Consider the following 26,066-nt stretch of genomic DNA (forward strand, 5'->3'; position numbering starts at 1 on the left):
ATTAGTTTTGCCTATGGGGAAGAACTTAGTGAGGAACATCATGGAATATTTGTCTCATGTGTCGACAGCTTTTCGGTCCTTGTAGAACCACTATTTTGCCTTCACTATAAGGGAGAAGCAAAACAAGCGGAGCCTGATGCTCGCTAGTGTGACATCCTTGATGATGATAGTGTCGCATAGGTCAAGAAAGTGTTGTAGGTATGCATTCATGTCCTCACTTTGCAAACCACATAATTGGTTTGCCTGCACCATCGTAATGAGGCCGATCTTCAGCTCAAAGTTTCCCGCGCCTGTGTTGACAGCAGGAGCAATGGGCACATTGGCAATAGCGGAGATGGAATAGTTGTGGAGGGTCCTAACCATGATGGAAGTAGCACATGGTGCGGGGGTGACTGGTTCAGCTGTCGGTGGAGTAGTAGAAGAAGAAGCAGTGCTAGACTGACTCTTCCTTAGGAGTGACTCTGGGTCATCAATGAAGTTTTCTAGTAGGTCAAAACTAGGCATACACTATCCTGTTTCCATCCATAATAGGAGAAAAACATGCAGAGTTAGCATGTATAAACAATGGCTACCATACATGCATATTATCATCAACCTGTCCTACTAGATTCATCAATCAATTACCTTCCCCGGCAATGGCACCAGAAATGCTTGTTGGCATTTCTTAATGTCATCACTAAAAGTTAGTAATGCTGCTAGAAATGTCTTAATAATATATCTTAATAATTTTTGTTATTTAACTGCAAGCGCATGTATCTATCATCGTAGCATTTCACCCAAAAGTATTTAGGGTATCGTTATTTTTATTTTCCGAAAGGAAGGCATAATTGATCAAGACTCTGGTATGGATGTGAACAAGTTAACATGCTAGTAAAGTGAACCAATGTTTATAATAGGGGTAAATATGATATGGATTAAGAGAGTGGACACACACTTGAGCTTTCCTCATAGATAAAATAGAAATAAAGAATAAAAGAATAATCCTAAGTAGAGCAGGCATGTTTTAAAATAGTCATGCAAAGAATAGTTAATGATCATACAAGTTACATAATCAGATTTAGTTCTAAGTATGAGATAGGTCATGAGGCCATTGAGTACTAGTCTCCCAGCAACCTCATGTGACAATTTAGACTCTACACCCAAAGCGAACGTGGGGGATTACAAGGGACGCACAGGGCTATCACCACCTGCTGCCTGCCCCTCAACCATGGAGTTGGACAATGCATTCACCTGCTCCTATGTACCCAAGCACCACACTTGTGCACAAACAAGCAACCCACATTCCTCTGGGACTATGAACCTACGGATTGACAAGCATAGGACATGGGCACACCTAAAGGGATGATGAACCACCACCTCAACTTACTTATAGATCTAATTATATAAGTTATATGAATAATTAAGCATAAAGTCATATATGCTAATCTCATGACATATAAACTATATGCTAGTTCATATGCTAAGAGTATAACATAAAGACTACTCTAGTTCATATGTATGACTATAATTATAAGTAAGGAACAAGACTTTGGAGAAATAATTCATCTTATTCATACCAAGATCTCTCTCCAAGGAGTCAAGCCCTCCAAGGTAGCTTTTCTTGCTCTAGATGACTACAAAAATGTAGAAGTACAAGAGAGGAATTGAGGTGTTGCTCCAAATGGTGTGTGTTGGGAGAGTTCCCCATCCCTATCTATTTATACTAGTGCTAAGGGTGGTTGTAGAGCATATTCAGAGGAGATCCTGCATGCAACTATCCCAGCAGCATTAAATGAACTGCCATGATGAAGGTGGGGTAGAGAGGTGGTGTTGGGGGAGTTTGTTGATGTCTTGTCCCAAGGTTATGTCCCAAGTAATCCATCCTTTTGTCGAGGACGAGTAAAAGCCTAAGTGTGGGGTAGTTTGTTGACGGTAGTTAATGGCAATCATAAACCATCAATATACCTTACATAAATGACTAAAATGGATCACCATCATAGACTTAGGGGTTTAAACTAATAAATTCCATGAGTTTTGTTGAATCTATGTTGTCAACAGGATTTAATTAGAAAACCATCAAGAGGACCCCTATTCGTCAAAGGAAATCACGTTAATCCGTGATGGTACTAACATGGGAAGATTATAGAAGATTCTAGTGGGTACTCCATAGAAGCAGACCACCTATCTCTAACATGTGGGGCCAACTAGCCCCTCCTATAGGCCAACTAGGCAATGGGCCCCACATGTCAGCTGCTCCTTGCTACGTTGGTTCACCACCGCCTTGAAGATCACATCTATGCCGTTCTTTTAAGTTAGTTTGATCTGAGGGTCCTAGATTGATGTACCCCTATTTATACCTGCCTGCACCCCCTCCTAGAGGTAATGGTCCTAAGTTCTAAGAGCTATAAACCCTAATTTATATCTTCACCAGGATCAGAGCTAGCAATCAAGAGAAGATTAGTCCTCCAAGATAGGTTCTAGTCTTGTATTAGAAATAGAGAGATAGAGAGTGAGGGAAGAGTTTGGAAGAAGCGCTTGTACCCTAGCAGAATCAAGTTCATCTAAAGCTTGCTTCTAATATTTCTCTAGTAATCAACTTCTAATACAAGTAAGTTTCATGTTTATATTGTTCTTTAGGTTTGTGACTCTTTTTAGTACTTTAATCCATGTAGCTCTAGGGTTATAATAGTATTCACAGTGTAAGCATGGTGCTTTGACTCGATTACTCATGGATGTACCCTACACTCTAGATCGGTGGTAGCTCGCGAGGCCGACCCTTATAGCCTCATAAATAGACCACCTCCCATTTGTAGGCCGAGCAGGACTTTGTTACTAAAGGAAACATATCCTACCTGTGTTTTCCTTAGTAATATCCCCAGAACTGAATAATAGAAGACATAGCTTACTTAAGTTAGAACTAGAAGACCTTAGTCATCTCCTTTATACTCCTGTTATCTTAAGTCTTATTGCTACTCTGGGTTAAGTTATACTTAGTTATTCTCACTTTACTTTTAGTACTTTATTTCATTATTATTGCTCTACTTAGTTCAAGTTCTAGTTCATTATTGTTCGTCATTAGTGAGCTTAGGTGCTTGTTGCTTGGCATTAGTAGCATAGGTTATCTCATTATTAGTAGTCTTTCGTTAGTACTGGTTCCACCATCTCATTAGGGTACTTTGATCTCATTTCATGACAGCTTCGGATTGAAGTAGTGAGCCTATAGATTAAGCGAGGTGCTTAGGCTATAGATTACCTATGGATACGGCTAGGCCTCCAAATAGATTGTGGTAGTTGGCAAGTGGTGATAGCCTTGTCCATCCTCTGTATTCCGACAGGTTAGGTCTAGTTATTAAATCATAGGGCTCGCGGTAGACCTTGTCTACTTAACTCTCCTAGTTGGTAGGCAGGCTGTGCCCTGAGGTACTAGTGCATTTCTCCTAGTCATTAGTATTATCCCTAGAACTGAACAATAGAAGACATAGTTTACCAAAGTTAGAACTAGAAGACCTTAGTGATCTCCTTTATACTCCTGTTATCTTAAGTCTTGTTGCTACTCTAGGTTAAGTTAGACCTACTTATTCTCACACATGTTTCCTTGTGTTCAATATTCTAGAATACTTTCTGGTGAAGTGCTACATTGCTATCCGTGCGTTTGCGGATTATTCTGTGCGTTAATATATACGAACAATCATTTCTAGCACCGTTGCTTGGGAAATGGTTGCTGAGTTAACTTCAAACCTAGCGTAACCTTGTATCATTATTCTTTTATCTTTTACTTTTCTTTTCTTTTCACTATGGATTTAGAATCCACCCCTATCCAACAATACGCTGCACCTACGAGCACACCTATAGAGCTACCAGAATCCTCAAAGCCTATCCTAACACCTAGCTATGAGTTGCGCCCGTGTTTAGTCAACATGGTCTGGGATCAATCCTTTTTGGCGAAGATGATGAAATTCCTTATTCTCACCTAAATGAGTTTGAGCAGACCTATGCATGCCTATGCATTGTGGGCATGTTAGATGAAACCTTATGATGGAAGCTTTTTCTATTCTTTTTGACAGGAAGAGCTAAACATTGGTATAAGCAAACCATAGGGAGTAGGCAAGGAGACTAGGAAGCTTTGTGTTCTAGCTTTTGCTTACATTTCTTTCCCATCTCTAGAGTAGTCAGCCTTCATTCAGAGGTTTTATCTTTTAAACAAAAAGGAAAATAATCTTTAGGCATGTCATGGGATCATTTTAATGCTCTCATTAATATTGGCCCTGACCTTGACATTCAAGACCCCATTCTTCCTCAACACTTTTATATGGGTCTTGATAGGGAAACCTTGAAGTATCTTGACACAGCTTCAGGAGGATCATTCCTACATGTTTCTGCCAATTTGGGGAGAAACATCTTACTAAAATACAAGAGAAGGCCCCTAAAGAAGTAGAAAAGAAGCTGCTAGAGGAGGAATCCCAGATAGCTGAACCAAAACTTTTGCTGAACCCATCACAAACTTCACCTATCCCAAATTTCAAACCACCGAAAAAGGAGGAAACTCCAATTTTGGATTTCATGCTTGAATTCAAGGATGAACTTTTTGCCAAATATGGAAATACCTCATTATCATACTACGAGGAGACCCTAGAACCCTAGCAAATCATCATTTCATGAAGAAACTCTTGACCCTTCTGAGCAAGTTTTCCTTAAAAAGACTACAAAAGAGCTAGTATCTATTATAAGCAATGAATGGTTAGAAGAATCAGACCTTTCCTCTCATGTAATTCATCTAGACTCACCTTCTATATCAATTCATTGCCAAATTAGCAAAGCTCCTTTTGATGCTCTTTATAATCTAGTTGTGGGTGTTAATATCATGTCTGCATCTTTTGCTCATGATTTATTGAAACACATGCCATGAACCCCCACAAAAAGTTGTTGAAAAACCATTTAGGACACATTCTCCTAAGTTTGGGGATACTGTATGTCCTCCCTATCTAGGTAAAAGGAACCATGGTTCATTTGAGCTTTTATATCTTTGATATCATGGAGTTCGACCTGTTGATAGGACAACCAATTGAAAGACTTATCCAGGAAGGACAAATAGGGAAGTTGAAAATAAGTCTCAGGAAAAACTTTAAACTTTCTTTACCCATTACCCATTCTCTAAATGCTGAGACTAAGCCAATTCTTGAGGAAGACCAAATGGAAGAGGTTAAGGTTGCATCTATTGATGACTTGATAGAACCCAACCTTGAAGATGATGCCCAGTTCTTCATCGAAGAGGAAGACAAAAGTTCCATAGGGCCTAAACCCTTAGATGAATTGCTAGAACCACCTAAGACCACCATTGAGCTCCACCTAAGACCACCATTGAGCTTAAACCCTTACCTTCTGGTCTTAGATATGCTTTTATCTATAATAATCATGATTCTCCTATGATCATAAGTGATAAACTTACTTAGAAAGAATCCCTCCGCTTGCTAACTATCTTAGAAAAGCATCGCTCTGCCTTTGGCTACTCGCTCCAAGACCTTAAGGGAATTAGCCCTGCTCTTTGCACCCATCGCATCTCTATAGATCTTGACTCTATACCTTCTAGGGAGCCACTGTGTAGGCTTAATAATGCAATGAGAGAGGTTGTTAAGAAAGAAGTCTTGAAACTCTTACACACCAGGATCATCTATCTTGTTCTGTACAATGAGTGGGTAAGCCCTGTTCAAGTTGTGCCTAAAAAGGGAGGCATGACTGTTGTTAAAAATGAAAAGAATGAACTAATCCCCAAAGAACTATCACTGGATGGCGGATGTGTATTGACTACCGAAAACTTAACAAGGCAACAAAGAAGGATCACTTCCCGTTGCCCTTCATTGATGAAATGTTGGAGCGATTGGCAAATCACTCTTTCTTTTATTTTCTTGATGGGTATTCAGGTTATCACCAGATATCGATCCATCCTAATGACCAAAGCAAAATCACCTTTACATGTCCATATGGAACTTATGCTTATCGTAGAATGTCTTTTGGACTATGTAATGCTCCAGCTTCTTTTCAACGATGCATGATGTCTATATTCTCTAATATGATTGAAGAAATCATGGAAGTTTTTAGGGATGATTTTTCTATGTATAGAAAAACTTTTGATGATTGTCTTGAAAATATAGACAAGGTTTTGCAATGATATGATGAAAAGCACTTAGTCCTTAATTAGAAAAAATGCCATTTCATGGTTAGAGAAGGCATAGTGCTTGGACACTTGGTTTTAGAACGAGGGATTGAGGTAGATAGAGCTAAAATTGAGGTAATTAAACAATTACCTCCTTCCGTAAATATCACAGGGATCTGTAGCTTTCTTGGCCATGCGGGATTTTACCACCACTTTATAAAACATTTTTCACATATTGCTAGACCACTTACAAATATTTGGCCAAGGCTCTTCCATTTGAATTTTGAAATTATTAAGAAAGCACTCATCTCTGCACCAATCATTCAACCCCCTGATTGGTCTTTACCTTTTGAAATTATGCGTGACGCAAGTGATTATGCTATGGGGTAGTTTTGGGTCAAACAAAATATAAGAAGCATCATGCAATTGCTTATGCTAGCAAAACTTTGATAGGACCTCAACTTCATTATGCAACAACTGAAAAAGAACTCTTGGCTGTTGTTTTTGCTATTGACAAGTTTAGACCTTACTTAGTAGGAGCTAAGGTGATTGCTTATACTTATCATGCTGCTTTAAAATACCTGCTCACTAAGAAAGATGCTAAACCTAGACTAATAAGATGGATTTTGTTACTTCAAGAATTTGACATTAGAAATAAAAGATAAAAAGGGAGTAGAAAATTATGTTGCCAATCACTTGTCTAGAATGCAGTTTGAAAATCCACAGGAATGCCCATCAATTATTTACTTTGGGATGGCATGCTCTTCAAGATCATAAGATCTGACCCCTAGTACACAAATATTATCAATTTTATGGTTGCAAGTTATGTACCACCAGGGGAGAACAAAGGAAGCTCATCTACAAAAGTCATCTCCACATATGGGATGAGACGTACCTCTTCAGAGTATGCTCTGATGGCCTACGTAGATGGTGTGTACCGATAGAAGAAGGCACCAAAATCATCGAACGATGCCACTCATCACCATATGGGGACATTATGGTGCATTCCACACTCATTCACAGATCTAAGCAAAGCGGATTCTCTTGGCCAACCATGTATGAAGACATGAAGGACTTTGTTTGGAGGTGTCGATCGTGTCAGAGGCATGGGAACATTAATTCAAGAGATGCCATGCCACTCACCAACAACCTCTAGATTGAGCTTTTTGATGTCTGGTGTATCGACTACATGGGACTATTCCCAAAGTCGAAGAACTTTGAGTACATGTTTGTGGCAGTTGACTATGTCTCCAAATGGATTAAATCCATGCCATGTAGAGCAGCTGATGCAAAGAACTCCAAGAAGATGTTTGAAGAAATAATATTTCCATGATTCAGAGTTTCGAGAATGGTGATTAGTGATGGAGGCACTCACTGCATTGACAAGAACTTTCACAAGTACTTGTCAAAACAATGGATTCTTCATAACATCACAACTCCATATCATCCACAGACAAGTGGCCAAGCAGAAACATCAAACAAACAAATCAAGAACATTCTACAGAAGATAGTCAATGAGATGGGAACTACATGGCAAGATAGACTACCCGATGCACTATGGGCTTACGGAACAGCCTATAAAACACCACTTGGAATGTCACATACTAACTCATCTATGGGAAGACATATCATCTACCTGTTGTGCTAGAATTCAGGGCTCACTGGGCCATCAAATGATGGAACAAGGACTTGGAAGCTACAGGAACTAGGAGGAAGATGCAACTCTCTGAGCTCGATGAACTAAAAAAGCATATCACCATGCCAAGATATACAAGAAAAGAACAAAGAGATGGCATGATAAGAGGATCAAGAAGGAGTTCACCCTAGGAGATAAGGTATTACTTTTTAATTCTAGGGTGAAATTATTCGGGCACGGGAAACTTCGAAGCAAATGGGAAGGACCATTCAAAGTCATAAGCACTTTGTCACATGGAGCAGGTAACACTTCAAAATGATGAAGGTACATTATTCAAGGTAAATGGTCATTGTCTCAAGTTCTTTCTATAACCTAAAAAACCATCTAAAGATTTGGGTGAAATAGATTTTATTATTTTGCCATAGATATTTATCTCTACCCTCCTAATTACGATTCGTAACACGGTAGCATATTCTTTGGGATTAGTTAAGCATTAGAAATCATCATGCTAAAGATACTCATGAGGTGGCACTAGATGGGGCTGCTGGCCCCACTGTCAGGCCAAGCTAGCCCACTTGTCAACCACCCCACCTCTGCTCAATTGGCTCACAAACCTTCTAGAGTTTTTTTGTAGAAATATCCTTGTTTCCGTGCCATTCGATTTTTCCTCGATACAAGACCCCTAATGGATAGATCTTGATCCTTGCTCCCTATTTCCCCCCCTATATAAACAAGCCACCGCTTGCCTCCATAACCATTCCGACAAGCCTCTCATCTCCAGCGACAGCAAGGTTTTTCACCTCCCAAGTTCCAATGGCTGGTAGAGAGCTCGTCCCCTATGGAGTTGATCTAGATAAGAAGCCTGATGCTCTAGCGCTGAGCATCATCCTGCCACAAGAGATAGCTCCTATCCCTAGCCAGTCCTACATTGCCTATGCCATCCATCGTTCAGTGATCACTCCGCTGCCACCGCATCTACTTCTTCAAGACAAGCCATGCCTAGCTAGAGGCGTTGAAGTCAATCAAGGTGCTGAAGGAGATCAACCTCCTTCTACCTAGGCTGAACGAGACACTGACAGGGGTGAAGACCAATAAGTTTGGGGATGTCGCTTGTGCAAGGTACAATGGTCACACCTCGTGTGACCATTGATGGTGTTCGTGCTGCGCCAGAGCAAGTCAAGATCGTGCCGCTGAAGGAGAAGAAGAAGAGGGTGCCACCCGCTGCCCTAGAGTATGAGGAGAAGTGTCAATGGATGACCATCATGCTTCTAAATGATAAGATCAAAACCCTTACCGAGTACACCCATGCATTGCAGCATAGGATCGATAAAGATCATATCTATCACAAGGATCTAGAATACAAGCTTAATATCCTCCGTCGCTATATTGTTAATAAGGAAAAATACCAAGCTTGAGAGTTAGGTCAGTTGATGATTAAGGCACGATTATGTTTATTGTTTAGGTCATTTGCTTAGCTCAATTGTTATGTTGGTTAAAGTTTGTGATAGCTAGTTTGTCTAGGTTGGATTGTAATAAAAGTGCCTTATGATATCAATGAAATCTTATTGCTATTATCTGTTCTCTATATTTCTAGTATATTTTTTTTCTCCACATGTTGTGCATAAATGTAAATAGGAAACAAGTGTGGGGGAAGCAAACCGTGACAACAAAACTGAGATCCGATCGCGAAAATCATGAATTTTAGAAAGCAATGGAACAAAAACCATGCTTGCCAAAGTTGGACTGACACGGGCTCCGTGGTAGGCTGCCTGAGCAACCCTATGGGCTAGCCAGCCCAGCTCATCACCGCCTCACCTCGTGCTTCAGTCCATGGTCAGGTTTGCTTCTTGTATGATCTATTTTCACCTATCTCGCTTTTTGTTTCGAACCAAATTGAAAATCCTTTGATAAATAACTTTAAAACCTGAGGAAACATTATTTTAGTCATTACTTGAAGATAGATTCACATAATACTTTTCATGGAAGTCTTGCTACTATTGGGAACTTATTATTAGGGACCCCATGTTACTTAAGTTGTTGTGGAATGAGATATAGTAGAATAATGAGAACTTGATACTTGATGTCTCATCATTGGAGAATTTTATTTCAACAAGTTGAAAGGATAGCTACACCTCTCCTTTGTGGTTAAGCAATATCCTAGCAGAGCCAAATATGATATATATACTAGGGAAACCTTCTATATATACTACTTGTCATTGTATTGAGTTTGGTCAAACCTTGTGACCCTTGTTGAGAAATTATCATGCTCTCAAGATCAAGATCATGTAAACTCCACATATAGGGGTATGCAAAAACATGTTGTCCATCCACCCAAAAATGTTCTACTCCTACATTGGGAACAGACACAAAAATGTGTTTGATAGGATTCCACCAAATAAATGCTCCAAGTTCTTGCAAATGTCTCTCTTGAAAGTTTCCAATTGTAGAAAAGAGGCATGGGCTATGCAAAAAAGGTATTGAAAAAATGGACAAGTGTCCAAGATATCTAAAACAATGGGTACTTAGATGCTTGCCTGAAAAAATAAAAAAAGAGAAAGAAAGAGAAGAAAGATAGCCCATGATCCCTCGCAAAAGTTTTCCAAGTTTCAAACAAGAGAGATATGTTTCAAGGAGCAGTAGTAGAATTAGGTTAGCCACCATATATATGTCCACGCACATGCACATCTTGATCTAAGAGTATGACATTTTTTCCTTGGATCCTTGTTTTGACTTTACAATACATGCAATGCAAGTATGTTTTCATATTTATCCCTGCCTGAGCTCCACATAGACTTTTAGAACTAGGCAAAAAGAAGGCAAAGTTATCTATACCTTGGTGAGGATCCACAAATACCACATATATTGAGTGATTAGAGAATACCACAAAGAGGAGAAGGTAAGCTATGTTTTGTTTTCAAAAATTCTAAAATGTTTCTCTAATTAACTTGACTAAAGGAAGAAGGTGATCTGTTTCAAGCTGTTCTGTTCTTCAACCACCCAAAACTTTGAATCTCATAGTACATGTAAGACTAGGAATAGTTTTTATGTTGATGTCTTGTCCCAAGGTTGTCTCAAGTAATCCATCCTTTTATCGAGGACAAGAAAAAGCCTAAGTGTGGGGGAGTTTGTTGATAGTAGTTAATGGCAATCATAAACCGTCAATATGCCATGCATAAATGACTAAAATGGATCACCATCATAGACTTAGGGGTTTAAATTGACAAATTTCATGAGTTTTGGTGAATCTGTGTTGTGAATAGGATTTAATCAAAAAAACCATCAAGGAGGACCTATTCATCAAAAAAAATCACGTTAATCCCCAACGGTACATACATTGGAAGATTCTAGAAGACTCCAGAGGGAACTCCACTGAAGCAAGCCACCTATCTCTAACATATGGGGCTAGCCGGCCCCACCTGTAGTCTGGCCATCTAGTGGGCCCCACATGTTAACTCCTCCTTGTTGTGTTCGGTTCTCCACCGCTTTTAAGATCACATCTACACCATTCTTTTAAGTCCAGTTTGATCCAAGGGTCTAGGATTGATGTACCCCCCCTATATATACCTGTCTGCACCCCCTCCTAGAGGCAATGGTCCTGAGTTCTAAGAGCCAAAAACCCTAATTCATATCTTCACTAGGATTAGAGCTAGCAATCAAGAGAAGATTAGTCCTCCAAGATAGGATCTAGTTGTGTATTAGAGAAAGAGAGAGTGTGAGGGAAGAGTTTGGAGGAAGTGCCGGCCTGTTGGTGCTCACTCTTCAGGCTCGTACCCTAGGTGGAATCAAGCTCTTCTTGAGCTTGCTTCTGAGATTTCTCTGGTCATCAACTTCTAATTCAAGTAACTAACATGTTTATATTGTTCTTTAGGTTTGTGACTCTTTTGAGTACTTTAATCCTTGTAGCTCTTGGGTTAGAGTAGTATTCATAGTGTAAGTATGGTGCTTAGACTCGAATTACTTGTGGATGTACCCTACACTCTCGATTAGTGGTAGCTCATGAGGGTGACTCTTATAGCCTCATTGAATCCTTTGTAGATGACCTCCCGTTTGTAGGCCGAGCAGGACCTTGTTACTATAGGAAACATATTCTATCTATGTTTTCCTTAGTAATATCCCTAGCACTGAACAATAGAAGACATAGCTTACTTAAGTTAGAACTAGAAGACCTTAGTCATCTCCTTTATACTCCTATTATCTTAAGTCTTGTTGCTACTCTGGGTTAAGTTAGACTTAGTTATTCTCACTTTACTTTTAGTACTTTATTTCATTATTATTGCTCTGCTTAGTTCAAGTTCTAGTTCATTATTGTTCATCATTAGTGAGCTTAGGTCCTTGTTGCTTGGCATTAGTAGCATAGGTTATATCATTATTAGTAGTATTTCGTTAGTACCGATTCCACAATCTCGTTAGGGTACTTTGATCTCATTTCATCAGAGGTCGGATCGAAGTAGTAAGAATAAAGATTAAGCGAGGTGCTTAGGCTATAGATTACCTATGGATACGGCTAGGCCTCCAGATAGATTGTAGTAGTTGGCAAGTGGTGACAACATTGTCCATCCTCTGTATTCTGCCATGTTAGGTCTAGTTATTAAATCATAGGGCTCGGGGCAGACCATGTCTATTTAACTCTCCTAGTTGGTAGGCGGGCTATGCCCTGAGGTACTCACGCATTTTTCCTAGCAATTAGTTTGCCTTTTGTTACTGAAAGATTTGTTGCTCGCTCTCCCACCTAGCTATATAGAGTGTAGATTGTTTAGTAGTTTAGTAGGTTGTTCACACTCAACCACTAGTATCGTTCACCTACCTTGGATACACTTAGGCTTTACTTTAGCAAACCTAACACTAAATATAAGTTCTAGCCTTTCGCCTTCCTATGGGGAAAATATAGATTTGGCACTCGGTACTCCTTGAGCGAAGTGTACACGGTAGTTCTATGCACTTGCAGAATTCCTCCAATAGTCATTAAGAAGGATCAACAAGCATTTCTGGTGCCATTGTCGGGGAAGGCAACTGACCTTAGATTTATATTTTTGCTTGCTTTGCTAACTAGGCTTTTAGTTATCCTAAGTAGTTTACCCTTTTTTCCTCATATCCTATCACTACCATACACGATCATGGCGACAAGTCCATTCATAATTTTTTTGCACCCTCGGCTGCTAATGTAGCCACCGAACCCAATGTTATCAATTGGGATGCTAACTTTGAGCTTAAGCTAGCATTAATTATGATGGTTCAAGCTAGTCTGTTTTGTGGGAAAGCCAACGAGGATGCAAATGCTCATCTCCAACACTTTTTGGAGATTTGTAGCACATTCGCCATTAAAGGAGTGAACCTAGAGGCTATACATCTTCGCCTTTCCCCTTATCTTTGTTATGAAAACCTAAGCAATGGTTTTACTCTAACTACAACATTGTAGATTCATGGGACAAGTGTTCAAACACTTTCCTAGTCAAGTTTTTTCCCTATGGGTAAGACTAATGCTCTTCAGAATAAGATCTCTAGTTTTCAACAACTAGCAGATGAGTCAATTCCCAAAGCTTGGGAACGAATGCAATAGTATGTCTTTGCATGCCCACACCATGGCATGGAAGACTAGCTTTTGATCTAGAACTTCTACCATGTATTAGTGTCATTAGATAGGAGCCATTTAGATGCTGCTGCTAGTGGAGCATTCTTTTCACTAAGTGTTGCAGATGCAAAGACGCTAATCGAGAAGATGGTCTCCAACCAAGGATGATGCGATGATCGACTCCAACCTCGTAAACGAGGTATGAATTCAATTAAAGAAGTTGACATGTTTGCAGCTAAGATGGATCTACTCACGAAGCGAGTATAACATTATGAAAAGATGAGTGCCCAAGAGACACTCAAAGCCATGGAATCCCACATGACTTGTGAAGTCTGTGGAGATGTTGGACATTTAGGAAATTCCTGTCCTGAGACCCAGGAGGATCTTAACTTCGTCAACACCAACAACGGGTTTCATCTAGAACAACATCAAGGATGGAATCAGCTCTCCAACAATCAAGGAGGTAACAACTATTACTCTTCTCAACGTATGAATAATCAAGGTAATAATAGTTATGCTTTCCTTAAATATCTTTTTATAGTCAAAGTAGAATGGCTGATAGCATAAATAAAAAGTTGCATGCCCATGACAAGATGCTGGAAAATATAAATGCTAAATTGGATGAGTTTTCTTCTACCTTAAAGAATCAACTTAGTTTCAATAAAATGATAGAAACCTAGTTAGCTCAAATAGCTACTGCCATACCATCCTTCTTAAAAGGTAGAATTCCTAGCAAACCTGAAGGAACCATGGAGACGACCAACCTTGTTATGCTTTAAGTTCTTGGGGTTCCTACTTAGTAGATTTCCCATTTACCATTAAGGAAGGTCATCCTGGAACCCCTGTGATTACATGCTCCATTAGAACCCATACCTTCCATAATGCTCAGTGTGATCTAGGCTCTAGTGTTAACATTATGTCTAAGGAAACTTATGTTATATTGTTTTACACTACCTTAGCTCCAACCTCAGTTTACTTATAGCTAGCCGACCAATCTATTTGTTATCTTGAGGAAGTAGCCACTGACTTGTTAGTCAAGGTTAGGAGTGCTTATGTTCCAATAGATTTTATGATCTTAGACATGGGCAACGACGAGGATACACCTTTAATCATTGGTCATCCTTTCCTTAAGACTGCAAAATCTTGCATATATGTGGCATCTAGGCAAATCCAATCCACTTTGCTAGAAAGAAAGAAATATTTTCTTTTACCTCTGGACAACCCCTCTTTGATGAGAAATAGGAAAAGAAGAAGCATCCAAAGAGAATCAAGATGAAGAAACCAAAGCTGATTGAAGAACCAGAGAAGCCTATCAAGAAGAAGTAGAATAGAAAAGATGTCGTAAAAAGAAAGATATGTCCTCAAATTTGTCATCCCCTAATCCTGACAAGGCATTCTGAGGTGCAACAAGAGGAAACACCCCCACTCAAGGAAGAATGACCTTAAGCCCATCAAAATGGTAAATTTTCTATCCCTTGCATATTTACCACATTTCATTAGTTGCATCTCATATTTCAATTTCCAAATAAATTTGCTTTGCATTGCATGATTAGTTAGTTGCATTTAGCTACTCTATGTTAATAAATAAAGTTAGTAGTAGCTACACATGATAGGATAGGGTTTGCATTTAATTAAAATAAACTATAAACTAAAAAACATATATAATAAATAAATATTAGTAAGTTATCTAGTAGTAATAGGTTTAGTCATTTATGCATTTTATTAGTAGTAGTTAGCCAATAAAGAATGAATCAAAGAGCCACTAGAAGACATTCCAACCTATGCAAAAGGCAAGCTTGGGGGAGACATCTCTCCCTACTCAGGTATGAAAAATCTTAAACCCTCTCTTTACACTCATGTTTGTTTTACATGTCAATATCCATGATCATAGAATGTAGAGAGGAGATGCCTTGAAATTTATCCAAAAAACTCTGCTCTAATAAATGATGATAAAATATTTGGAAATGATGAATAGTTGCTCTATGATACTTTGCAAAAGCTTGTCATTCAACCTAAAACTTCTTAAGTTTTGAGCATGATAACTTAGAGTTCATCTTAGGTTGAATGCTTTTGTGGGTTGCAAATGCTAGAACCAAGTATAAGTTTTTGTGAGAAATGTTGTAGCCAAGATTAGAGTAATTCTTTCAACCTATCTGAGGAATGGTAAAAACAACCTAGAGTTTGTTTTGCAAAATGCTAAAACTCTTTTGCTAGAAGCTCCTCAATGGTGATAAATTCCTACTAGAGCCAAATACATATTCATACATGATAAAACCACTATAAAAGCTGCTTGTTTGTTTTGAGTTTTTTCAAGCCTTGTTGATCTGAGTAGAGAAACTTATCATGCTTTTTTATCAAGATTACATACACCCACATACTTATGCTATTCCTACACTGGGGATACACAACCACATATACTTTCCATTCATTATTGCTCTATGAGAATCAAAGTTACCTCTCTAGCAATCTTTCATCAAAAAGAGAGGCGTTGGCTATAGAAAAGAGAGAGAGAGAGAGAATAAAAGAGCAAAAAGCTTTAGTGCTTCCAAAGAGAGAGAGTGAGAAAAGAAAAGTATCCATGCCCTCTAAAAAGAATCTAGAGAATGGAAACTTCTCAAAGGAGTACCACTTCCACCAAATATACCACACATATGTACATCTTGATCAATGAGTACGATTTGTTGCTCCTTGTGATCCAAGTGTTTTACTTAGAAATAAATTCAATTCGACTAGGCTATGCTTTTATCCCCTACCTTGAGCTCCACATAATCTTGAGGATAGATATTAAGGCTAAGATCCATGGCCATGGTGAGCTTTCAAACACTATTGAGTGACTTGAGTGTACCATCTGAGGAACTTAGGCAAGTTTCCTCTTCAAAATTTATTGAATGCCTCTAGGAAGTTTGAGCTAAACCAAAGTAGGGAAAAAGTATCTGTCTAGCTACACATTCTTGCAATTACTTACAAGGAGAAAGCTATGAGCCCCATAATGCTAAGACTAATGATGGATTTCTATGTGCTAACATGATTAATTCAAAAGATAGTATTTGTTTGTATATAAGTTTTTGTAGGGCATTACATATTAGCAACTCCTGATCCAACACCTATTACATGCTAAACCTGCATCTTTGCTCAGGGACGAGCAAAGGGGTAGCTTGGGGGAGCTTGTTGATGGTCACTAACACCTATTTTTACCATCAACATTCCACCCAAAAGCATTATGAAGTGAGGTAAATCATTATCACACAAGTTGCATTTTGTTTAAAATTCACCTAGTTCCACTTGTGCTTGTAGAATTATTTGTATGTAGGAAATTATAGCAAAAATATGCAAAAAGGTCACAAATATGGACAAATGGACCAAGTGGATGTGGCAGTAGGGCCAGGGGCCCACATGCCACACCGGCCGGCCCCACATGGGCACCGCCTAATGCCACCTTGGCACCTACCATGTCACCGATCCATGGGAGTGGCTCCTAGAAGCCTTCCCAAGCATTGATCTAAGTGGGTTTGCACCGATGGACGAGATGGAGTTGCCGTGAATCCACCCATCCACCATCATAGGCTTGGAGGCCTCCAACCGACCTCCAAACCAACCTCCTGTCCAAATCTCCACATGTGACACTCCTACAACCTGCCTTTCAGAGCCAACCCAGCACCGTAGGATGCAAAGGCGGTGCATCCTAGGGCTGGTCGGTGCCCCTATGCCATAGCCCAGTGCTCTAGGTTCGCCACTAACCTTCTAGCTACCTACAAGTACCCTCCCTCACTCTTCACTATAAATATGGGGTGTGGAGCTCAGTGGAGAAGCACACCATTCATTTCCAAGCTCTCCAAGCTTTCTAGCTTAGCTTAGCCTTAGAGTAGTAGTCTAGTAGTGGAAGTAGAGCAAGAGCGGAGCTTCTCTTGAAGTCCAAAAGAGTCTTCTGGGTCTGATATAGCTCTTTTGTAATTCTTTCATTTTGCATTTACTTTATTCAGTACTTTATTTTAGTATTATTGCACTGCTTAGCTCAAGTTCTACTTCATTATTGTTCATCATTAGTGAGCTTAGGTGCTTGTTGCTTGACATTAGTAGCATTGGTTATCTCATTATTAGTAGTCTTTCATTAGTATAGGTTCCACCGTCTGGTTAGGGTACTTTGATCTCATTTCATCGGAGCTTGGATGGAAGTAGTAAGCTTATAGATTAAGCGAGGTGCTTAGGCTATAGATTACCTGTGGATGTGGCTAGACCTCTAGATAGATTATGGTAGTTGGCAAGTTGTGACTAGCCTTGTCCATCCTTTGTATTCCACCATGTTAATTCTAGTTATTAAATCATAGGGCTCGTGGTAGACCTTATCTATTTAACTCTCCTAGTTGGTAGGTGGCCTGTGCCCCAAAGTACTAGCGCATTTCTCCTAGTCATTAGTTTACCTTTTGTTACTGAAGGATATATCACTCGCTCTCCCACCTAGCTATATCTAGTGTAGCTTGTTTAGTAGTTTAGTAGGTAGTTGACACTCAACCACCAGTATTGTTCACCTACCTAGGATACACTTAGGCTTTCCTTTAGCAAACCTAACACTAAATATAAGTTATAGCCTTCCACCTTCTTGTGGGAAAAATATAAATTCGACACTTGGTACTCACCGAGTGAAGTGGTACATGATAGTTCTATGCGCTTGTGGAATTCCTCCACTAGTCATTAAGAAGTATCAATAGTGGGCCTCTAGCTTGGCATGGGCCACTCCTTTGGTGATATTTCACCCAAATTATCTAGGTAGATGGCCCTTTTTATTATTCCTTTGCACAATTCTGCATTACGCCTTGCTAGAATGCTCCTTTTGATGTATTTTCCATTGTATTCAAGTTTAAGTCCTGCAAAATAGTAATCTCCAAATACATGTGCAATTTGGTTAATAGTAAAGGCATATGTGCATAACTATGTCAATTTCTCTCCTTTTTATGTCATAATTTGCGGTCGGATTTGGTCATTAAGGACCCCCAACACTAATGGTCCCCCAGCAACCCTAAGGGTTAGGATGGAAGCCACTAAGCAATGGGCCCAATGAGGGCCCCCCTAATGCTTGATGAGCTAGCCACACCTAGACCAATGCTGCTAAGCCTGGCCCAAGTCACCAAGGCTTGCTATTGAGCCCCTAGAAGGGCGTGGCACACCTGAGCAATCAGACAACACCAAGCCAGGGCCCAAATGCCCTAGTTCTCTTGACCCATGGCAAGCCAACATCAAAAAAGTGGGCATCCCCATGGGGTCATAGCCTATGGCTCCCTAACTATTTCGCTAGACCCTCGCTTTGTCTCCAACTTACACGGCACCTCACTGCATCAATGCTTAGCCCTAAAACCAAGCAATCGAATCGATGGCCCCCAAAAGGGCATCTGACCTATGTTAGTGACAGTCGACCCCATCGCAACTACCTCGATCGTAGAAGATTAGGCATAGCCCCTTGTTGCCAACATAGACTTGACCCAGAAGGCAACTGAAGGCTTAGGGGCTCCTGATGAGGGTCAAACATAGGGTATACTAAGACCCTAGGAGAAACACTCCCAACCAAGAGACCCCCGACCGATGCCTATAGGATTGCTCGGGGTCTATACCCATTAGGTACACTAGCATGTACCCTCTAGTTAAGGGTCAACCAGAGCCAAAGCATGCCCTTAGCCTCTACTTAGGGCTAAGGGCTCACTAGAGCCCTAGGCTCCCGACCAATGGTAGCTCGAGCCTGAATCCCCAAGCTTGGCCCTCGACCGAGCCAGTGCTAGGGTAGGAATCCAATGCCCCGAGCATCACCAACAATCCCACCGAGCATCCAGGGCTCGGGGGCTCCCTAGTGTTGCCCCAACCAATAGGCGCATGATGCTATCAGCATGTCGCCCACTCCTTCGACAAAGTCACACAGTCGGCATGATAGAAGAAGACAAGCCACTCCACCAGCTCAAGAGGCTCGGGGACTTCTAGGCCCGCTCAACAGCCCCCTAAGATAGGCGTCTGTTGATGGTCCTTAAACATCAATTTTGACCATCAACATTGCTTAAAATTGGAAGAAAATCAACACCGTGTTATCTTAAGTCTTGTTGCTGCTCCTGGTTAAGTTAGATTGTAGTTAATCTCACACGTTTCCCTATGGATAAAATACTTAGAATTGTTCTAGGTGAAAGCCATAGTAGTATCCGTGTGCTTGCAGATTTTTTTTCTATGTGTGTTAATAAATACAAAGATATGCCCTAAAGAGCATGCGAATCCTTCTATTTCTTGGTTTGTTTGTATCACAATTGTTCATGGCTAGAGTTGTGCTTGTTTAGAAGTAACTTAGGACTCTTATGCTCTCTTTATCTCACTCATTGCTCTCCCTCTTAGCTACACTTTCACTTACCTTCCCACAAGTAGAACTTCTTGTGTGTCACCCTATCTATTTATATATCACCTACCCCTACTTTAGTCTAGTTGGTATACTAGTTAATAGATACATGATGGTTAACTATCAACTTCTTTAGCCATTGCTTCCCTATGGATAAATACAATACCCTAGAATACTCCTAGGTGAAATTCTATAATAATATTCTATGCGCTTGCGGAATATTCTACATGAGCATAACAAATATCAATAGTGCTTGCATCACCAAGGAAGTCTCAAGAGGGCTCACCTGGTAGAGATCGGTCCAAGTAGACAGCCACCAATGGTTAGGTGTCAAGGGTAGCAAAGTTAGGTGGTGCCCAAGGCTCCCATGACCCCACAAGAATAATAGGATCCATCCATGCCATAGCAGTGCCTCCTAGACTCCAGTGCACATAGACCGTAGACTCAAACCCCAAACTGCCTTGTACCCAACCTTCTTGGTTTATACGGGGGAGGTCACATCCTAAAGGGGGGAGTGGTCAAACTCAGACAAGAGAGCATTCTGAAGCATAGCAAGTAGAGAGGAATGACCAAGCGTTCCTCCCCCAAGCAACCCGGCAAGAGAGAGGAGCATTCTCTTCCTTGTCGAGGAACAAACCTCACCGCTGATGGGACTAGGATAGCACTAAGTGATCCCCTACCTAATCTCTTTCTCTCTCACTATAACCCCCAATTTTGGTGCTCTCGAATACAAAGAACAACCACTACTGGATGTAAGGCTTTGACAGCCAAAACTAGGATACATCGTCATGTCTTCTCTTGTGTTTTTGACTCCACCCAAGCCATGAAGACCCACTTTGAATGACACCTCATGAACAATGATGCTTGTCATGGCATCTACCCTAGAAGCCATCCACTAAATGTCATAACTAGAGATGTAAAACATTGCTATCACTACTGGTTTAATTTGCAAGCTAATAGTGATGAACTTGGTTTTCACTATCTAGTTTCACCATTGGTGAGCAAACCTAGAATAGCAAATAGATAAATCTACAAGCATAAGGATGTCAATGTAGCTTTCACCTAGGAATATTTCAAGAGTATCGAATTTCCACAGGGGCATGTGAAGTGAACTAGTGAAGAAACAAGATTGTCCAAGGATAGAGTAACGATAGTGATAATAGGTAGAGAGGATATCTTGGTTTCTATGAACTAAGGCAAGACTAAGGAGGACTATATCATAGTTGTTTACTTCAAGGCACAACCCACCTAGCCAACCCAGGAGATTAACTAGACAAGGTCTACCACGAGCTCTCTGATTTAATAACTAGACCTTGTTGATACTTCTTAACAACTATTGGAGGAATTCTGCAAGCGCATAGAACTATCATGTACCACTTCGCTCGATGAGTACCGAGTGTCAAATTTATATTTTTCCCACTAGAAGGCGGAAGACTAGAATTTATATTTACTGGTAGGTTGCTAAGGGAAGCCTAAGTGTATCCTAGATAGGTCAATGATAGTGGAAGTTGAATGTGCACTACCTAAACTAAACTACTAAACAACCTACACTAGTGATAGCTAGGTGGGAGAGCAAGCGATTTATCTTTCATTAACTAAGGGTAACCTAATGACTAGGTGAAATGCGCTAGTACTTCGGGGCACAGTCTGCCTACCAACTAGCAAAGTTAAATAGACAAGGTCTGCCATGAGCCCTACAATTTAATAACTAGACCTATCATGGTGGAATATAGAGGATGGATAAGGTTGTCACCACTTGCCACCAACCACAATCTATCTGGAGGCCTAGCCGTATCCATAGGTAATCTATAGCCTAAGCACCACACTTAGTCTATAAACTTACTACTTTGATCCGAGCTCTGATGAAATGAGATCAAAGCACCCTAACTAGACGGTGGAACCAATACTAACGAATAGCTACTATTTAAGAGATAACCTATGCTACTAATGCCAACCAATAAGCACCTAAGCTCACTAATGATGAACACTAATGAACTAGAACTTAAGTAAAGCAAAGCAATAATACTAGACTAAAGTACTGAAATAAATATTGAATAGTGTAAATGCTAAATGAAAGAATTACAAAAGAGCTATACTAGACCTAGAAGACTCAACTGAACTCCGAGAGAAGCTCCTGCTCTTGCTCTACTCCACTCTAGACCGCTACACTATAGCTAATGCTAAGCTAGAAAGCTAAGAGAAGCTTGGAGAGGTTCGAAATGAATGGGGCGTCCTTCCACCAAGCTCCACACCCTCTATTTATAGTGTAGAGAGGCATTGGGGGTACTTATAGGTAGCCAGGAGGTCAGTGGCCACAGGGGGCAGTGGGCCATGCCATAGGGGCACCGGCTGGCCCTAGGATGCACTGCCTTTGCATCCTACAATATTGGTTGGCTCCCAAAGTTCGTTAGTTTCACAACACATGTCGAAATTCAGCTGGTATGGTGGTTGGTAAGTTGGTGGAGCCGCCCAAGTCTATAACAATGGGCCCATAAATCCATGGGCATTAAATCTTGTCTGTCGATCAAGCTGACTTGAATGGATGCTTGTCATTGGCTCTGGAGCAGCTCCCATGGATCAGTGATGTGGAAGGGCCACTTGAGGGACCGAGCGATGCAACCAAGTGGGCCCACAGCCTCTTATCATGCCCACTTGCTCCATGTGTCCATATTTGTTGCCTTTTTGGCCTATTTTTGCTATATTTTTATGCGTACAAATAATTCTACAAGGACAAGTGGAACTAGGTGAATTATAAACAAAATTGGTGAGTTTTGATAAATCTAGCATGGTTAATTAATTTACATAAATACTTAAATGACTTTAGTGAGTTTTATACTTTGATTGTGAACCTTGGGACACTCAAACCCCTGTTGTTCCTTGGCAACTTAATTCCTTGCTTGATATGCTTAGAATCAATTTGTTTATATAAAAATTAAAATGGTTTTATTACATATTTAGTTAAGTTTTATGAGTTTCTTATATTGATCATTAGTTAAAGAGAAATGTTAATCACTTCTTGCTATTCCACATTAAGTTTAATCATTTCTTGATAACAACTAATTAACTTATTAGTAAATAAATGAAAATTGCTTTTATAATACAAACCCTAGTTCTTTGGTGAAGGAAAGTTGTACTCAACATTCTTAAGTTTGTTAAGCTCTGTTATGCACCTATGTATCCATCATCATGCATCATGGCATGTAGTCCATCTTGTTAAGCAAGCATCATTTATTACGTGTAGTGCATACGAGAGTGAGGAGACTCATGTTGATCGAGTTTTGGAGAAGGTCCATCCATCAGTGGTGTTGGTGCCAAATCTAACTCCTGGACGTTTCTCTAGAATTTAACCTTCTCTATAATGTAGGCTAGACCCGGTGCATACAACCCTTCTCTAGTATTTACAAATTTTTATTACACTTTAAGTATTGTGAGATGTGCATAAAGTAATTAGGAATTGGTATTATACTATTGTTGCATGATTACCTTGATATCCAGGTATCCTTAGTTCTACCTTGCTAGTATGAAAAGGTTGATACCTTTAATGCTTAGTAATGCTTAGACTTCAGAAAAAGTCAAATGATGGTTTCATCATTCACGAGAAATAGGTTTACCTTGATCCTCTTAGCTCTGTTGATGGCTCATGAGATTACCTAGATAATGATAATATCTAAATTGATATAGGGGTGGGTCATAGTTATGTCTCCGTATGGGATATTGGTAATGTCTTAGTACAAAGCATGAGATATGTCTCTGTTGGGTAGGGCGGTGAGGATAGCCTATTGTGCATCGTCCCTCTTGTGTCGATTGAGGACCGTTCGTTGTAGGCCTATGTGTGGTTGAGATCTTGTAGTACTGGCCACATACTCTGGTAAACCTAATACCTCTACTCTTTCATTATGTAAAAAAACAACTGCCCACAGGGCGTGGGAGATGGTGAGAGTAGCGTGCACACATTCTGTGAATCCACTAGGAGTGGCGTAGGGAGGTGGAGTACTATGCTCTCAGGTAGAGCAAACTAGTTCATGGTTTGGAGGATCTGAGTGAAGGTTGATATATGTAGGTCTATGTAGGTCTTAAACCTGCATATGTCATGTGGTAAGGAAACCCCAGCTGGGCCAAATCGACTCGAATCACCTGCTTCTTCTCAAAGAAGAAGACTCGATCCTCTAACCTACATCGAAGATTAATCAATGAAATGGTGGTACTGATGGATATGAGATTATATAAGTTGAGATGAGATGAGATGAGATGCTTAATGAAGTGATTGATTTAGATCAGGTGCAAACTAGATACTACTCATAACCTAATGCGAAGCTAAAATATTGAAAGTAAGGACTCACCCTTAGTAAGCTTTTTCTATAAAAGCTACTTTTGCTTCGAACCTTTCCTTTAGGCACGTATACCCTTGGAGCCTTTTTCTTTAGTTGGGTAAGACTTGTTGAGTACCCTCAAGAACTTAGGGTTTGTTAACCCCTGTTGTAGGATCTGACTTGGGCTACTGATCGAGGTCATGTCGGTGGGCTCAACATGATCTGGCTACCCCTTCTATCTTAGATGCTACACCTATGATGCTTCTGTAGTCTAATTCATCTTTTAGAACTTAAGTTAAGCTTTTACTCAAACTTGTGTTGTAAACTATTGTTATAAATCTTCCGCACTTTGATGCAAGATATTTTTATACCAAATGTTGTAATGTTGTGGTAACTCCAAGTTAATTCTGTATGAGTTGTAAAATGTGGATGATTTGGGGTTCTCCGAGGACACCCGACAGACCATCAGGATTGTGTGGATTATGTGTGTAGTAGTCAGAAGTCATTAGGACAATGATGGGCACATGTGGGCTATATAATTTGGATGGTACTATCACAGCTGGTATCGGAGCTCATACAAGGATCTGCAACAACATTACTTTTAAAACTTCAAAAAGGAATTTTCAAATTAAAAGTTTTTGAAGGTAACAAATTCAAAATGTTCATTAACCTCCCTTATGCTTGTTGTCCAAGTTTCATGAAGACTTTCTGGTGATTCGAGTAGAAGGCATCGAAATGTTTTTAACTCTTCTTCAGCAAGTCAAGTTGAGAGTCGAACTTCTCTAACAATGCTCTACAAAGTGCTATTCAACATCTTGTCTACTACAGTGAAGATAATGTATAAAATATTGCCCTATATAAGTAACTTGGGTATCGCTAACTTTGTGAAGACGTATAGGACAAGAATGCATCGTATCATTCACAAGAGGTTACAATATAATGATGTTAAGATTATCTCCTTAAACTATAGGACAACTATACTGCCTTATAGTTGTTTCATTTCAACTAATCTCATAATGAACTAGGCTTTTGCCATTTATCACCACTTGATAATCTTTGCTCTATAATTTTCTAATCCTTAGGAGACTTCTGGATGCACTTATTTTACCCTGTCAAACTCAATACAGAAATGTAGAACTAATCCTTGGCTTCTCAATCTATGCATATGTCAGCCCTTGTCTTCTTCTACCACAACACATGCTATACCCTTGACTTTGATAGGTGACTTGTGTTGGTTGAAAGTTACTATAGTTGTGACCTATGGTGGTACCATGATCAGTGACCATGGTACCGTGTCAAAACCTAGAATCTCCTATGGATTGCAAGCACATGAATTTCTATTGGACGTTCGCTGATATCGGGGTCTATGATCATGATCCATTATAGTCCACAAATAATGTACTTTCTCTCTCCAATCTCTTTTTGGGGAATTCACATCAGTGCTTCTCCTGAATTTCCTAATGTCCCTTGTTAATTACAACCTTCCTTTGATCTCGGTTGTAATTCTTGAACCAATCCTTGTTGCTTTGCAAACTTCTTATAATTTAATGTGCTTGACACATTTCCTTTTCCATTACTTAACACAAGGCTTTTGTCACTCCATAATCTCAGGACAAGATTTCTATAAGGGGGATGATTATAACATCCCAGATGTAAAAAAGTAGCTCAAACTTGATCATGAGCATCATTAAGCATAATCATCAAGTATTGTTTCATTAATGCATTTTGTGTTGCAAATATAGCATGTCCAAGTTGCATACATAATGTTTCATATGTTGCATATGTGGTGTTTCTTGTGTTTCATGAAATAATGTCTATATTAGTGATTAAGAAACTTTGTGAATTTATATATGAGAATTTGCTTAAATAATTAAAATTTGGTAAATTTGAACTTTGTTGTTTAAAGTATGCTCTTTAATATGGAACCAAAGTTTGGCAATGTCTTCAAATCAAACATGTTTAATTTGGAACTCAAAGGTTGAATTTAAGGCTGAATTTCAAACTTGGCCAGTTTTTGCCTAAGTCACTGAATATCAGTTTTCAAGTTCAAACTTTGG

General features: G+C 39.7%; 1 non-coding gene across 1 annotated transcript; it reads right to left on the reverse strand.

The window, feature by feature from the left end:
• Positions 1-13,243: 13,243 nt before the first annotated feature.
• Positions 13,244-13,352, reverse strand: LOC136498723 (small nucleolar RNA R71). Its single transcript, XR_010769731.1, has one exon. It is a non-coding gene; the product is annotated as a small nucleolar RNA R71 (small nucleolar RNA).
• Positions 13,353-26,066: the final 12,714 nt, after the last annotated feature.

The sequence above is a fragment of the Miscanthus floridulus genome, chromosome 12, assembly GCF_019320115.1.
Source record: "Miscanthus floridulus cultivar M001 chromosome 12, ASM1932011v1, whole genome shotgun sequence".
Classification (NCBI taxonomy): Eukaryota; Viridiplantae; Streptophyta; class Magnoliopsida; order Poales; family Poaceae; genus Miscanthus; species Miscanthus floridulus.